Here is a 16,673-nt window from a genome sequence, read left to right on the forward strand (position 1 = left end):
ATGAGGAGCGTAGGAGCTCGGGGCTAGGAAGTTGGTCCCGACATTTAAGATGAGAGTGAATATATATATATATATATATATATATATATATATATATATATATATATATATATATATATAGAAGCGGAGATTGTACAGGCCCTTCAGTGTTCGTGACTTAGGTTCTTGACACACAGCAACATAAAGGTACAGGGTAGATTAACAAATATTAATGTGGGAGCTTCTGGAACCTTCAGTGCATGCCCTTATTGTGGTGTGGTGTGGTCTGTTGTATGGTATGGGAGAGCGACTATGTTATGTGGTGTGAGGGTGGTATTGTGTGTGATGCTGTGTTCTGTGGTGTGGTGTGGTGTGGTGTGGTGTGTTTTGTGGTGTGGTGTGGTGTGGTGTGGTGTATATTGTGGTGTGGTGTGGTGTGGGGTGTTTTATGGTGTGGTGTGGTGTGATGTATTGTTATGTGGTGTGGTGTGGTGTGGTGTGTTGCGTTATGTCCAGTGTGGTGCGGCTTCGCTACAGACGTTACAGAGAACGGAACTGAATCACCTCGTGCCCAAAAATCCTTAGTACGCACCAGACGGACAGTGCCGCTCCTTAAAATTCCACACTAAAAAAAAAAAAAAAAAAAAAAAAAAAAAAAGGATTTGGGAGCCGAATGCTAAGCGTCCGTCATAATATGCTATTGGCCAAGTCCAAGATTTTTGCCATATCTTGATACCCTGAAGGTGGAGATGCGGGCAAAAACATTGTCGCTCCGCCTTCTAACGCGCGATAATAACTGGGTCTACAGATTTCTCAGTGGTCCACCACCTCAAAATTGTCCGCCTGATCCCTGTCGAAATGTAAATCCTTTTTCCGTAACGGTAACACTAACAGTCAGTACAATATTACCTCCTGGCCAAATGTAACACCTCCCCCCCCCCCACACACACAGTAGCGTCTGCAAATGGTGGTAAGTTACAAGTGTGATAATGACGTGGGTTTATGAGAGAGAGAGAGAGAGAGAGAGAGAGAGAGAGAGAGAGAGAGAGAGAGAGACAGACAGACAGACAGACAGACACACAGTAGCGCCTGCTAATGGTGCTAAGTTATAAGTGTGATGATGACGAGGGTTTATGAGACAGACAGACAGACAGACGGAGGGGGGGGGGGAGATGTGATTTGCTCTTGAAATAACTGAGAAACTTTAGATTTTCCGTCAGGCTTACGGCAGAGTGACTGTTGGTGGAGAGAATGGTAGTGGTGGAGTGCTGATGATGGAGAGAAGGCGGGTGATGAAGAGAGTGGTGACGGAGGGATTGATGGTGAGGGAATGCTGGATGTGGTAGGATGGTGGCTGAATGTTGGTGGTGAAACGAATGTTGGTACTGGAGAGAATGTTGGTGGGGAAAAAAATAATGCCAGTGGAGAGAGTATCCTGGTGATGGAGATGAGTGGAGTTGGTGATGGAGAGAATGCTGGAGGAGGAAAGAATTTTGGAGAGTAAAGGTGGAGAATACTAACTGTGGAGGCGCTGCTGATGACTGGGTGTCCTGGTACTGGTGGAATTTTATGTTTGGCTGTGTAATTCGTTCCTTCCATGACCTAGAGTATATTTGGTCACTTAGTTGCCTATGTACCTACTGTACCTCCTTGTCCACCTCCGTAACTACAAAGGCATCACAAAACCTCACAAATTCCTTCATCACTGCGTAGTTGTGTGTGTGTGTGTGTGTGTGTGTGTGTGTGTGTGTGTGTGTGTGTGTGTGTGTGTGTGTGTGTGTGTGTGTGTGTGTGTGTGTGTGTGTGTGTGTGGGCATACGAGTAGACCTGAGCCCGTTCCCTAAATCCCTGCAGTCTTCCTACGCACCACACACCCTCACATGTCACCACTTTGGCACTAACACCCACCGCCCAAATTCAGTGCCTGCTAGGACTGTTTCGTTTAGAACTAGGGCACTGGTATTAGGAGAATCGAACTCGCGTCATTTCAGACAAAAGGTGACCCCTCTAACCACTCGGCCACCACCTCCCCTTCGTGTCGTAAAAGCGGGCATAAAGGGAGGAAGCCTGGCCCTGGATGACCCTGCTTTCTGTACTGGCGTGAGGGTCGGGGTGAAGGTCTGGCAAAACTTCCATTCAGGGGAAGACTTAAAATTTTTCGATTAATGCCACGATGGGGAGTAGCCTGGCCATCTACCCTACACCCTGAAGGGGACAAGAGGGGGCTGGTTTTAATATTTTTGTACTGGGATAATAAGATGGGTTTGTTTTTCATACTTTTGTACTGGAAGGAGATGGGATCGGTTTTGATATTTTTGTACTGGGATATGACGGGATTAGTTTTAATATTCTGTATTGGGATAAGATGGGATTGGTTTTGATATTTTTATACTGGGATTAGATGGGACTGGTTTTCATGCTTCTGTACTGGGATAAGATGGTATTTGGTGTCATATTATTGTATTGGTATGACAGGATGTTTAAGACCAACAGGAATGGTTAAGGCCTTGAATTCTGTGACTGTTTTTTTTTTTTTTCCAACCTCCAGAAAAATTTACTTGACCTACGGGAGGCCCCTTGTTGTGAGTGGATCATTAAAAGTTATGTCTAATTTCCCTACTTCCAAAAGTCTCTCCGAAGCAGAATAAGACAGTCTGGATTATATATTTAAAAAAAAGAAAGAAAAAAAAAGAAAAGACTACACCGTGACCGTCGCCACCGCAGTGTAGGGATTACCAGGCTGGGAGAGGGGGTGTGTACCTAAGATATCCAATTCTCTGCCTCACATTCCGACACAAATGACCCTTTACTGTATGGGGACGGGCCACCTCACCCACCAATACATGAGTGGCAAGCGGCTTACGGGGAATCCTACCAAACACAACAGGGGAGGGAGATATGTCCGTTACTGCACTGGAATTGTCAAACCCCTGATACACATCAACAAGGATTAATTCTTCATCTCCGCTGACCATTATATGAAATTATACAGACAGATATACAGATAAACAGATAGGCAGATAGACAGATAAACAGATACAGACATAGATGTATGCAAAATGACCACAGAAGTAAAGAAAATACAGAAAGTACTTTCGTATATTACATTTTCAGACATAGTGACACAGAGACATGAGGGTGGAGGTCTTATAAACACACCTGTGTGCCCCTCCCTGCTGCAGGTGTGTTTACTACTATATTGCATTATGTATAAATACAGAGCTGATTTTGGTGAAAAACACTAATTAACTTCGGGGGTGTTTTCAATGTCAGATCTTGTGTGTGTGTGTGTGTGTGTGTGTGTGTGTGTGTGTGTGTGTGTGTGTGTGTGTGTGTGTGTGTGTGTGTGTGTGTGTAACATCTAAATGAGCAAATGTGGTTTTGAAGAAAGTCATGTCTGTGTATGCATGTACGTATGTATGTATAATGAAAGTGGGTGTGCATGTAAGTATGTCTGAAATATGTAGAGATGTGAAAGGTACTATGGTATGTGAGTATATATGTACGTCTTCCCGTATATATGTATGTGTGCGTATGTGTATGTGCATCAAATTAGCATGACGACACGTGTAGGTACTTGATGACAACAATTAGTTCAACAGGACAGCGCTCACTGATGCGTATCGATGTTATTTACCTCTCTCTCTCTCTCTCTCTCTCTCTGGCAATGAGTGATCTGTAGTGGAGTATCATATCGTTTATGTCGATAATTTCTCTCTCTCTCTCTCTCTCTCTCTCTCTCATAAGTTATCGGGAAATAGTGCACGATACCAAACATTATTTGGAAAGGAAGGGAAGAATTTGAGAAAGAGGGCGACTCCAACAGTGTGTGTGTGTGTGTGTGTGTGTGTGTGTGTGTGTGTGTGTGTAACAAACAGACAGACAAGCAGACAAACAGACTCTCACGAAATGAAAAGGAGAGAGTTCTGAGACAAAGGGCGCGAACGGGTAAGGGGAATTGGAAAAAGGAAAGTTGGTTGGAAATGTGCGTGAGGGGAAGGGTATGGAGGGAGGCTCAAAATAACCAATAAACGAAAAGAGGCCAATTGTCAGGTAAAACTTTCAGGCAATACCGTGGAGATTAAGGCTGATGTTTAGGTGGCGAGGGGAAGGGTTACAATTTTTTTATATCCGGAAAGTAGCATCCAAACAAATATCCCCTCGAAATTCTACACCCTAAAAACTATAATAAAAAAAAAAAAAGAAATCTCTACTGCTGAATTATGAGGCAATGTTTTAGTGACATGGGGAAGAGTTATATTATTTTTTCCCAAGGAGATAAGCTAATATGCAAAAATACACAGCCCAAAAACTGTCAAAGCAAAAATCTAATGCTGAATTAAAGGCTACCATCAATGTCAAGGGAATTCACGATGCTTTCCACAACTCTAATGTACACTGACATGCCTCTGTGCAAATTACATTGACGATTAATAAACACACAAGAACACAGGATTCCATTATCAGTATTTATGTGGTCTGACAATTCACCCTTTTGATCCCTTTAAAATTACAAATAAAAAGAAAACATGAAGACTGCAACAGATGGTAATGGCCCAAAGAATAACTGTGCCAAGTCTGAAGTGAACTGGTGTAGAATAAATGGAATGCCAACAAGCTCAAAAGCGAAAGAACGAAAAATAAATAAATAAAGAAAGAAAGACAGACAGACAGAGAGACAGAAAGGAGGAGGAGGAGGAGGAGCTGTGGCAATATAGTAGTTCTTCACACTATGGCATGAAGACCTAACAAAACACAAAAATTGTACCACCGAAAAACAAACACTAGTAAACTAAATATTGTACCTATCAAAGAAAATCAGACAAAAGAAAGTTTAATTTATTCCCTTCTGCGGAAATTACACTAGTGACAGATAAGACTGTAGCTTTTAAAGGATAAAATACAATGAAATTTATACCAACCAAAGGAAATCGTACAAAATAAGGTTAAAATGTTGTCTTCCAAAGCTAAACGAATGTCTTCCAAAAAAGTTGACAAGGCAGCCTAAACTGAACTTACTAAAGAATTTAGAAAAAAAAAATTGTACATGCCGTATAATATGAAACGTACAAAATGTATGTTTTCACTATGGCATGTTACGACACAGCGATAAAAAGAATGGAGGTCGTGAGCAAAGAAAGAAAGACTGAGAGAGGCTGTTACAAAGTTTACTAGTTTCCACGCAAAGATCTGAGATTGCTGGTAAACACGTGCACCAAAAACAGAACAGAAAAGATATGAAAACATTAGCAAACAAGAGGTGGTGCCAAGGCACAGCAAACCCCTCCCCGGCAGTCATTCTAGTGCTGACGTACATGCACAACAGGATACCTAGTCAAAGATGTCACATATCAAATTTGGAGTAAGTCGGGTGAAAACTGACAATTTTATGCCCATCTGAAGTTTTAGGCCCGACCCACCTGACCATGACCCCCCTACCACTATCTGAGGGGGTGGCCTCCCTAATGTAATCAGACAGTTTATAGGATGCAGATTTGAAAGGTGCACCTTTAGGTTTTGATTTCATGTCGATATGACGAATCTGAAAGGAGTTATGGCGAAAACGATTTTTTTTAATGATTGGGGCCTACAGCCTGTGCCTTGGCCCAATTAGGCCCAAAATTTAATCAGGCGATCAGAAGGTCATAGCTCATCATACCTGAAATTTTAGTCAAAATCGCACCAGTAGTTTTCGCGTAAAGTTGTTAACAGACAGACAGACTGACAAACAAACAGACAAACCGAGCGAAAGCAATACCCGTCCCCAAGCCCCTCCGGGGTGGGGATGGGTAATAACAGAGAAGCTCTAGACAAACTACTAAATTTATTCCAGCGTTCAAATCACCTGGGACTAAAATGTCACTGTTTACAATGTTCTCATGTCCATCACATACTTGCCTGATGCACGATCGGCCACAAACACGAATAACCCACCCGGAAAAATGGAAAGAGTACGTGAAATCAACATATGTATAACCACTGGAATTAACCGAGTGTTAATAATGAACTGTATTTTGAAGGTAATTAGCGTGAACCACGGGGGACTTGCACAGCGGGCCGTATATACACACAAAATAATACCCAGCTTCGTGATGGAGATTGCTGGACAGATACACACACCACCCAGAGCTAACATAATCCAGAGTAACACAGACTAATTAATCTAACCTGGTATTTAATTATATATCTTTACCTAGATTAATTTTATATGCCATGGGGTGATTGAATAAAGAAACTGGCTATACTAACTTCATCTCACTGACCCCACCTAATCTAACACAGCTTAGTTAATTTGTCATACCGTATCCTAACCAAACTCGGCCAAATCTAGCCTTAAAAACCTACCGTAAACTAATATACTCTAACCAAACCTAACTTTACCTTACAAAGCCCGGTCCCATCTGACCTTAAACTATCCTATCTTTACCTAACCTAACTTAACCTTACTTCACCCACCCTGACCTAACTTAACCTAACCTAATCAAACTTAACACTAAGCTAGCCTACTCTAAGCTAACTGACCACACCAAGCTACTACACTAGGAGAATGCGTCGAAATGCAAGAAATAAAAGGGTTAATAAACAGGTGAGGCCATCGATCATCTAGGAAACATGAAGTGTAATCAGTGAGAGGTTCGGAGTGAGGGAGGTGGCTGTGGAAATTACAAGGAGTTTGGGAGGCCATAAGGAAACAGTGGAATTGAGACATGAAACACACACACACACACACACACACACACACACACACACACACACACACACACACACACACACACACAGCAATATCACTAGGGCCGATAATTGGGTCCCCGAGGAAAATTGTCAAGACACGAGTGCGAGTATTGGCGAGGGTCTGCCTGCCTCGCCCACACCCACACCAGCACCCACAATCATATCCCCACAGCCACACCCACACTCACGGTCCCACTCTCACCCACATCCACACCAGCACCCACAGTCATATCCTCATAGACACACCCACACTCACACTCCCACCCTCACCCACACCCACACAAGTACTCACACTTTCATCCTCACAGACACCCACAACCACACCCACACTCACACCCACATCCACACCCTTACCAGCACCAACACCCTTACCCTCACAGACACACATTCATATCCACACCCACACCCACATCAACACCCTCACCCTCATCCACACCCTCACCAGTACCAACACCCTTACCCTCACAGACACACACTCACACCCACATCCACATCTAGGTCCTGGGCAACCTACACACACACACACACACACACACACACACACACACACACACACACACACACACACACACACGCACATCAGAAAGATAAACAGACAGCTACAGATAAACAGCTACACAAACTGCGGAGCACAAACTCTCTCACTCTCTCTCTCTCTCTCTCTCTCTCTCTGATAATCTGCGTTAAGTGAGCCAAGCCTCCCTGGATGCGATAAGCAGGCTGGGTAAATAATGCAAAGCCGATCTTAAGGGCTTTCCATCACACCCACCATCACATACCGGCAGCATTTTTTTTTTAGTACGGTCCTATCTTGCCTCTTATGCTTGCGTCCACCATATACTGAGCCTGGGAGAGCCTCAAGTTATGAAAAGGATAGTAAAGGATATTTCTAGCCCTTCCGGTACGCAAATCTATCCTGATCTCAATACAGTCGTTTAGGAATAGCAGGAATTTATATATATATATCAAAAACGCAACACTAGGACAGAACAACACCCTTGCCCTACAACTGGTCCAAAAGCCAAACAATGACCTTGCCCTGCGACTCTGAACCTTGACCGAATGTTTTCAAAACCTACTCGGATCAAAACTATCTGAAGTGACCTTGACCTGTGACCTTGACCACTGACTTACTGTTCTCAAAGGAATGTCGGTCTAATAAGTGCCCCTAAACTCTTCCTTCAAGTTTGGTCCAGGTCCACGAAAACTGCACTATACTCTGTTTTTTTAATTGAGGCAAAGATGCACTTGACAGGTTGGTGATGACTGGCTGAATGCAACATGTCCGAATAACATTTACGAACCCAAATTTTTACCTCAGATATATGTTGTCAATTAATAATGCTACTGAGTAAAGAGATTATGAAGTAATGTTGTATTCAGCCAGTTATCACCAACCTGTCATGTACATTTTCGCCTCGATAAAAAAAATCTAAGTATAGTCATTTTGTTCACACAGACACATACGGACTGAGCTTTGGCCAGGTCTTGTCACCTTTAACTTTGCTTCATTGTCTTAAAAATGATTTCCCTCGTTCTCGCCTACCCTCAAGCCTTCCACCACGTATGGTTTAAATCGGATAAAATTTACTTAAACTGACCAACTACGTGACCTTGATGTTTGACCTTGCCTTGTGACCTTGGTCATCGACATACTTTTGACTATCGAATCCTTTCTTTCTTGCCTTACCCTCAACATTTTCTCTAAGTCAAGAGTAAATCGCATTTAATTGTTCAAGCTGCCTCTGCCATTACAGCCTAACATTTGGCCTTTTGTTCTAAAAATCAATAGGTCAACGCCTGGGATGACCCCCAACCTTTCCATCAAGTTTGGTCCAAAATATATAAAAACTTTTTGACTGACATTGTTCACACACACAAACACACACACACACACACACACACACACAGAAAGAGAGAGAGAGAGAGAGAGAGAGAGAGAGAGAGAGAGAGACGCACACGCAGACGTCAAGTAAAACATGTTCCACCTTCGTTTTGCGAGCGCGGGTGTAAAAAGACGTCACGGTACTGATGCCAAACACCACCAGACAAAAAAAAAAAAGAGAAAAAAAAAAGCATCCTCGTCCTGAACGGGTAAAGATTAAGGCCACACGTTTCTGGGGAATAAAACAAAGAAAACAAACAAACGCGTGAGAGTGGAGAGATGTTTTGCTACGGGAACGAGAGGCCTGGAGGAGGAAAAGTGGAGGAAAAACCGAGCGGAGGGAGGGAAGGAGGAAAAAAATGGAGGGAAGGGGGAGAGGGACGGAGGGAAAATGGAAGGAAGGGGGAGAGGGATGGAGGGAAAAGGAAGGAAGGGGGAGGGGGATGGAGAGGAAAAGAATGGAACGGAGAGGGATGGAGGGAAAATGGAAGGAAGGGGGAGAGGGATGGAGGGAAAATGGAAGGAAGGGGGAGGGGGATGGAGGGAAAAATGGTGGGGAGAGGGACGGAGGGAAAATGGAAGGAAGGGGGAGAGGGATGGAGGAAAAAAGGAAGGATGGGAGAGAAGGGGAGGCGGAAGATTTGAGAAAGACTGGAGGAAGAAAAAAAAAAAAAAAAAAGGAAGGATGTAATGAAAGGAAAACAGGAAGCAAAGAAGAACGGAAAATAACACAAAAAAGACAGAGAGAGAACAACGAAGGAAGAAAGTAAGGACGGAAAGAAAGGAAAAGGTGAGGGAGGGATGAAGGAAAGTCAGAGGGATGGAAGGAACGAAGGAAAATAGTAAGGCAGGCAGGCAGGCAGGCAGGCAGGAAGGATGGAAGGAAAGAAGGAAGGAAGAATGGATGGATGGATGGATGGGTTGATGGATGGATGGATGGAAGAAGGCAACAAAGACAGAAACGAAAGGGAAAACAAAGGAAAGAATGAAATAAGGAAGGCAAGGAATGTTAGTGACGAGGGGAGAGACAAGGAAAGAAATGGACAAGAGGGGAAAAGACACAATTAATCAAGATGAGGAAGGAGAGAGAGGAAAATGAAAGGAAGGGGAAAAAGACTTGCACAGCAACATGTCTTTCTATCTACCAAGCTGTCTGTCTATTCGTCCATTTATCTATCTATCTATGGCGCTGCGGACTCCTATTTTCGTCAGACAAGGTAGCTCCCTAACACCTCTTCCGTTCCGATTTACTTTGGATCCGGCTGGTTATTATCGTTTTGTATGTTATCTATGCAGAGTATGGAGATATTAGATTGATTTACGTGACACAGAATATGACGACAAGGTGTAACAGGTAAAATAAATCGCTCAGGAGAGGGTGTTAGAGAGCCTGCTTAAACGATGAGAAGACGAACCCTGGACAACAGTAACCACAGACATCTAAACAAATACACAGGGTGGTCCATATATAGCGCTCTTTGTCACACTGCCGGACGATTTTTTGGTGTTGAAAGGATGGCTTGATCACCTTTATCAGTGTCTTATCCTTCTTACTTATACATTTCCTACTCCCACTGTGTCTATCTTTCATCATTTATATATTTCCTACACCCACTGTGCCTATCTTTCACTGCTCATACATTTCCTACTCCCACAGCCACTACGCCCATATCAGCAGACTGAGCCGTTCCCGCAACACAAGCTACCAAGTGAATTTCTCCTGCAGCTCTGTTTAATTAATCACCCCATATACAGGATGTCCCGGGAGGAAAGGGCATAACTTCGGGAAATGACAGATGACGGAACTCTAAGCAAAAAATATAAAATCAACATGCGTGGAAATCTCACCTGTTACGGAACTACATTATGAGGGAGACTATTTTTGCCCATAAGGTCATCAGTAACTGTAACTCCGTAAAGGTTGAGTTTTGGACAGAAATTCATGTAACATTTTTTTACTTACAAGTCCCTCATCTATATTTTCCCAAAGTTACGCCCTTTCCTCCCGGGACACTCTGTATTTCCATGACCGTAGGAGAGGTGTAAGACAGCGCCAAATTCTGTAATATAACCATTAAATAAAGTACTCTGGCCAACAACTCTGACTGACGAAAGTTCCAGTGTTAGAAACGAACATTTTCCCATATCTTAAAAGTGTGTATTTCCCAAGCATTAATTTAGACAACTGAAAATGTAATAAAATAGGAAAACATAGTAAAGCAGCGACTGGTAAAGGAAACATGAACTGGGATGGGTCCAGAAAATTAGCTATGAAAAATAAAAAGCATTATTACCGAAACCACATTCAGAATAAGTGAAGCAATAAATAAATAAGTAAATAAGCAAATAAATACCTGACTCCGAAAATCACAGTGACGGTGTACGACTGTGCCAATGCAGAGGGTAAAATAAAAATATATGTCCATTTCGAAGGGCCCAAAAAATTAGCTAGAAAATTAATAAATAATAATGAAGAGACCAGACAGCAGTATAGGAGTGCACTAAATTAAAAAGTAAAGTACGGCAGTTTAATAATAATAATAATAGAAAAAAAAAGAGCAACTCCCAAAGGTAAAAAAAAAAAAAAAAATAGGTATGAAAACTGGAAGGGAAAATAAAACGCAAAAGCAAGCGACAGAGAAGAGAGACCTTTCCTAGACACACTCAATTTTTGCGAAAAGGTGTGAGACAGACCAAAAAAATCTAACATGGAGTACTGTACAAATGTGTGACTTAGTACAGAAAATGTAGAGAGGTTACCAGAGAAGAGCGAAAAACGAAAAACACACTAATCCCACACTAGTTTGCGTGTGTGTGTGTGTGTGTGTGTGTGTGTGTGTGTGTGTGTGTGTGTGTGTGTGTGTGTGTGTGTGTGTGTGTGTGTGTGTGTGTGTGTGTGTGTGTGTGTGTTTAGCGTAAGAAGGCCAGGCTACACTTTATCCAAAATAGTTACAGCCAGTACACCCACCTACATGCCTGACATCAATCCTGCATCAATCATTTATTTCCTCCTCCCGCTGCCACACCCGCGCCCATACCAGCATACTGAGCCGTCCCCGCCACACACGATACCGCTAGCCATGCCTACCGGAGCGCTATTTACGAACCACGCTGTATATCGCTAGACCATAACCTGAAACCTTTTGGAACACACTGTGTCTACGTATCTTAAAATCATCGGGTCTTGTTTTGGTCTTTTTCTTTTCCTTTTTTTTTTTTTTTTTAACTACCTTTCGAGGAGACAAATTATAAAGGCTTCCATTTTCTCTCTCTCTCTCTCTCTCTCTCTCTCTCTCTCTCTTTCTCTCTCTCTCTCTCTTACGTAATAAAAACCCTAACTAAGCACAACTCCAACAGACCTTACTTAAAAATATTAAGATTGAAAGAAAGTCGACACAGACGTGCGTAAAACGAGGTGGAAAGTAAACCTCTATGGGGAAGGGAGGGTTCAAGAAGAAGGGTTCAGAGGTTTAAATGGGTTGGGTGGAGAGGATGAGAGGCAGGTCTTCTTTCTCTTAACCCTTTCAGGCCTGTGACGTACTTTCTTTCATTCTAGCAATTTCCAAGCGATTGTTATTTAACTTACAATTTTCGGAACTGCAGGGGTGTGTTATAGCCTTCCTTGACCCTTTCGCCAAGACCCCTCCTGCCAAAACCTCAAGAAATATGTCTAGAGGCCACAAGAAAGTAAGAAAAACGTCCTCGGGTTGAAAGGGTTAAGGCTTTGAGTTCTTTTCCTACCGCGGTGTTTTTCTCCTGCACTATGGTGGGTGTTTTTCTACCCTTATGCCTTTCTTCGAGCCTCTTGGGTGTTTTATTTTTTCTTCACTGGAGCTTGTCAGGTGTTTTTCTACCATAATATTTTCCGTAGATTGTGCTGGGGGCTTTTTGCTTTTTACTTTCTACTCTGACATTTAATCTGGAGTCAGTTCTGTGTTTTTTATATCTTGGTGTTTTTCCTGGAGTACTGGGTGTTTTTTTTCGCCTTTGATGCTTTCCTTAGATTCAGTTCGATTTGTTTTTTTATATTCCAATAATTAGCCTGGAGTCCAATAGGTGTTTTTTTTTCCCCATTTTTCCCCCCATAACCTGCTGGATGTTTTTATTTCCTCCTGTGGTGTGTACCCTAGTGTGTGGTGTGTTTTTTCCTACCCTGATCCCTTTCTGCTCTTATGCTTTTACTGAGCTCAGTGGATTCTGTTTACTGCTGTTTTTACACCCCAGCCTGTATCTCTCTCTCTCTCTCTCTCTCTCTCTCTCTCTCTCTCTCTCTCTGTTTTACCCTGCTGTTTGTTATGGCGTGCTCACTCGGTCCATAAATTGAGTGTATGGACCAGATGATGGATGGATCGCCTGGTGAGTGATGTTGATATAAATAGGTTAGCAGAGGATGGGGTGTGTGGAGGGGTGGAGGGAGAGACAGGGATGGAGAGGAGTGGAGGGTGAGAGAGATGGAGAGGAGTGGAGGGGAGTGGAGGGATGGAGAGGAGTAGAGGGAAGGAGGAAGGAGGAACGGGAAAGGCAAAAGGAGAGAATGAAAATGGTAGAGGGATGGGAGGGATAGAAGGGAGATAAAAAGAGGGATGGAGGGGAGTAGAGGGAGAGAGATGTGGAGAGGAGTAGAGGGAGGGAGAGATGTAGGGGAAGGAGGAAGGAGAGAAAAAGAGGGGAGGAACGGGAAAGGCAAAGGGAGAGAATGAGAATGGTAGAGGGATGGGAGGGACAGAAGGGAGATAAAACGAGGAGGAAGATGGGTGGGACGGGATGTAGAAGGGAACGAGAGGTATGGGAGGAGGATATAGTGGAAGGAGGGAGAGAAATAATGAGGAGGAAGAGGACCAGGAAAATGTGAGAGAGTGAGGGTAAGGAGGGATGAGGGGACTAGAAAGGAGAGATACAGGGGGAGGAGGAAAGGAGGGGAGAGATATAAAAGAAAAAGAGAAGGATGGGAAAGAAGGGGAAGGGACAGGATTAGCAGGGAAAGGCTATGAAAATACAGGCTGATGAGTGACATTTGTATATATAGGTTAGCACAAGCTGAGGTTTGAAGGGAAAAGGATGGGAAGGGTAAGGGTCGAGAGGCGGAGTGTATCAGGAAGAGGAAGTGTAGGAGAATAGAGGGGAGGGGGGAAGGGGGAGGGCAAACGTGTGGGAGGTATGGGATGAGGGATGGGAAGGCATCGAAGGGAAATGACTGTGTGTGGGGGTGTGAAGATGATTTACAGGTCCAGGTTAGATGGTGTTGAAAAATGATGAGGGGATGTACGAGAGATGCGCAGGGGAAGAGGGAGGGTACAGGAGAGGAGGGATGCTGGGGGAGAAAGGAGGGTGGGGGAGAGGTGAGAGAGTGGGGATGAGAGTGGAGAGGAAGGGAGGGAAGTAGGAGAAGGGGGGAAGAGATGAGAGTGAGGGTGGACGAGAAACAATGTGGGTGCAAAGGCTGGCTTGGAGCGAATTTAGAATCCCAGACATCGACCCACCGTAATACGGTAAATAACGAAGGGTAACAAAGGCATTCGAAACTTAATAATACAAGATTCGGAGCCCAATCATTTCCTCAGAGTACTGGAAGAATTACGAGTGGACCCTTATTACTGTCCACGACTGTACAATTATAAGATCAAACAGAAAATATGTTAAAGTGATGGATGATAGAGCCGAATTATAAGTAACATCGGAGACTTAAGACATCTTCTTCAGCTATTTATTTTGCACATGACACAAATTACGTCTTTTGTACGATGTTCAGGCAAAGCACGGTAATATTAGTAACATGAGAGAGAGAGAGAGAGAGAGAGAGAGAGAGAGAGAGAGAGAGAGAGAGAGAGAGAGAGAGAGAGAGAGAGAGAGAGACAGACAGACAGACAGACAGACAGACAGACAGACAGACAGACAGACAGAGAATATTAAGATGTACTATGCAAAGCAAATCGCTTAGAAAAGGGTGTTACGATGTCTCCTATTCTACCTAGACTCAAAAAATTAGCTCCGCAAATGACTCGTGTAAGCAAGCATAAAGAATCACTATTTTCGCTGAAGAGGGATATTTAGAAAGCAGCATAATTTACCACGGCCACCTTCCATACCTTGATTTTCAATTGATCCTATAGATTAGATTTTAGAGGAAGAGTCAGTATAGTGATGAGAGAAAGGAGTGAGTGTGTGAATGACAGAGAATGTGAGAGAGGGAGAGAAAGCATTAGAAAGGAAGAAAAAGCATGAGAAAGGAAGAGAGTGAGAGAGTGGCGAGGCGAGGGTATGATAGGAGAGAGAGAAAAAAAAAAAGGTAGGAGAGAGGAAGAGAGTGAGAATGGGAGAGAAAGGATGTGAATGAGTTTGTGAGTGAAGAAATGAGTGTGTATGATAGGAAGAGTGGGAGAGGGAGGAAGTGAGGGTGTAAGAGAGGAAGAGAGTGAGTGTGTTAAGAGTAGGGAGTGAGAGAGGAAGTGAAGGTGTGGGAGAGGAAGAAAGTGAGTGTGGCAGTGAGAGAGGAAGTGAGGGTGTGAAAGAGGAAGAGAGAGAGGAAGAGTGAGCGTGGTAGGAAGAGTATGGAAGTGAGAGAGGATGTGAGGGTGTGAGAGAGGAAGGGAAGATGTGAGAGAGGAAGAGAGTGAGCGGGGTAGGAAGAGGAAAGCAGTGAGAGAGGAAGTGAGGGTGTGAGAGAGGAACTGAGAGTGTGAGAGAGGAAGAGAGTGAGAATGGTAGGTGAGAAAAGAGGTGATGCGGGTGCGTCGGTATAGGGAAGGGACTATAGCGCTGTATGATCAAGGTCCCTAATTTTTGTTGTCATCGTAGCTTTCGTAGCAATTTTCTCAAAGCGATTAATTTTGCCTGCTGCACTTTAATATCCACTTGTATGTGACTGATGCAAACTATGTCTATTTTAGAAGGGTATATATGAGATACAAGATGATTTTAAGGTGTAATGCGCAAAATAAATAGCTTCAGAACTTGAGTTACGAACTCTCCAAAGCCACTGAGAATATGACAAGGGTAACTTAGATCCACGGACGTAATTATTGTCATACTTGATATATATAAAATACAAGAGGATTTTAAGGTGTAATGTACAAAATAAATCGTTTAGGAACTGGGGTTACGAAGTCTCCGATGGCTTTCAGAATATGACAAGGATAACTTAACTATTTTCTTTTATTTTTGCTACCATTAGAAAAATCTGCTCAACACAGGATAGTTTCTGGTAGTGAAGGGGTTAATGAAGGCTGTCTCTAACCCTCCAGTTCGAAAAATCTCTCCAAAGCTGAATAAAATCGTCTGACGTTTGTAACACTGAATCACAAACATCATCATCATCGGAGTGAAATGACTAACTCCTACGCTACGATTAACTTATGAAAATCGTCTGTTGGTAGCGAGGAGGAGGAGGAGGAGGAGGAGGAGGAGGAGGAGGAGAGAGAAAAATGAAGAGGGTTATTATTTCATCAGCTGTTTCCTTATCAGCACATCTGTCCTTGCTATATGAAATCCCTCTATACCTGACACAGGTGCTGGAGAGGGGCGCCTTCACGTGGTGGCACCGATATAGCCAGCCACCTTCCCTGAGTGGTAAGGGGGACTGTGGACTGCAGGAAAAGGACAACCTCACACTGCAGTCCACCGGGTTCACGTTTCAGATGAACCTGGGGCCACAACAACAACAAAACAACAACAACAACAACAACAACAACAACAACTACTACTACTACTACAACTACTACTAACATACCAGTCTTATTACTTCCAAACAATTCTATTCACTTTATTTACGAACGGGAGGAGTAAAGCCGCAACCTTTATTTACACCAAAACAAGGGAACTCTCCTAAGCTGCAATAGTATACTACACAGAGACGTCATCTGATCGAAAAAATTAATTCTCAAATGCTAAGCTCGTTTCTCAGCCGCCACACCTGCCACACCTCCACACATCTGCCTTCGTTACACCACACCTGCTTCCTCCTGCCGCAGTAAACTTAACCCCGTCGTTTGGGTGACGTAGTGTTTTATTTTACTCTTCCTACCTCAAGACGGTTTTTCCACCTCCAGAAAGATTTCTAATTGGAGGAGGGGAGGAATAT

This window comes from Coenobita brevimanus, chromosome 79, assembly GCF_032717465.1.
Source record: "Coenobita brevimanus isolate Jiangsu-jjx chromosome 79, ASM3271746v2, whole genome shotgun sequence".
Taxonomy (NCBI): Eukaryota; Metazoa; Arthropoda; class Malacostraca; order Decapoda; family Coenobitidae; genus Coenobita; species Coenobita brevimanus.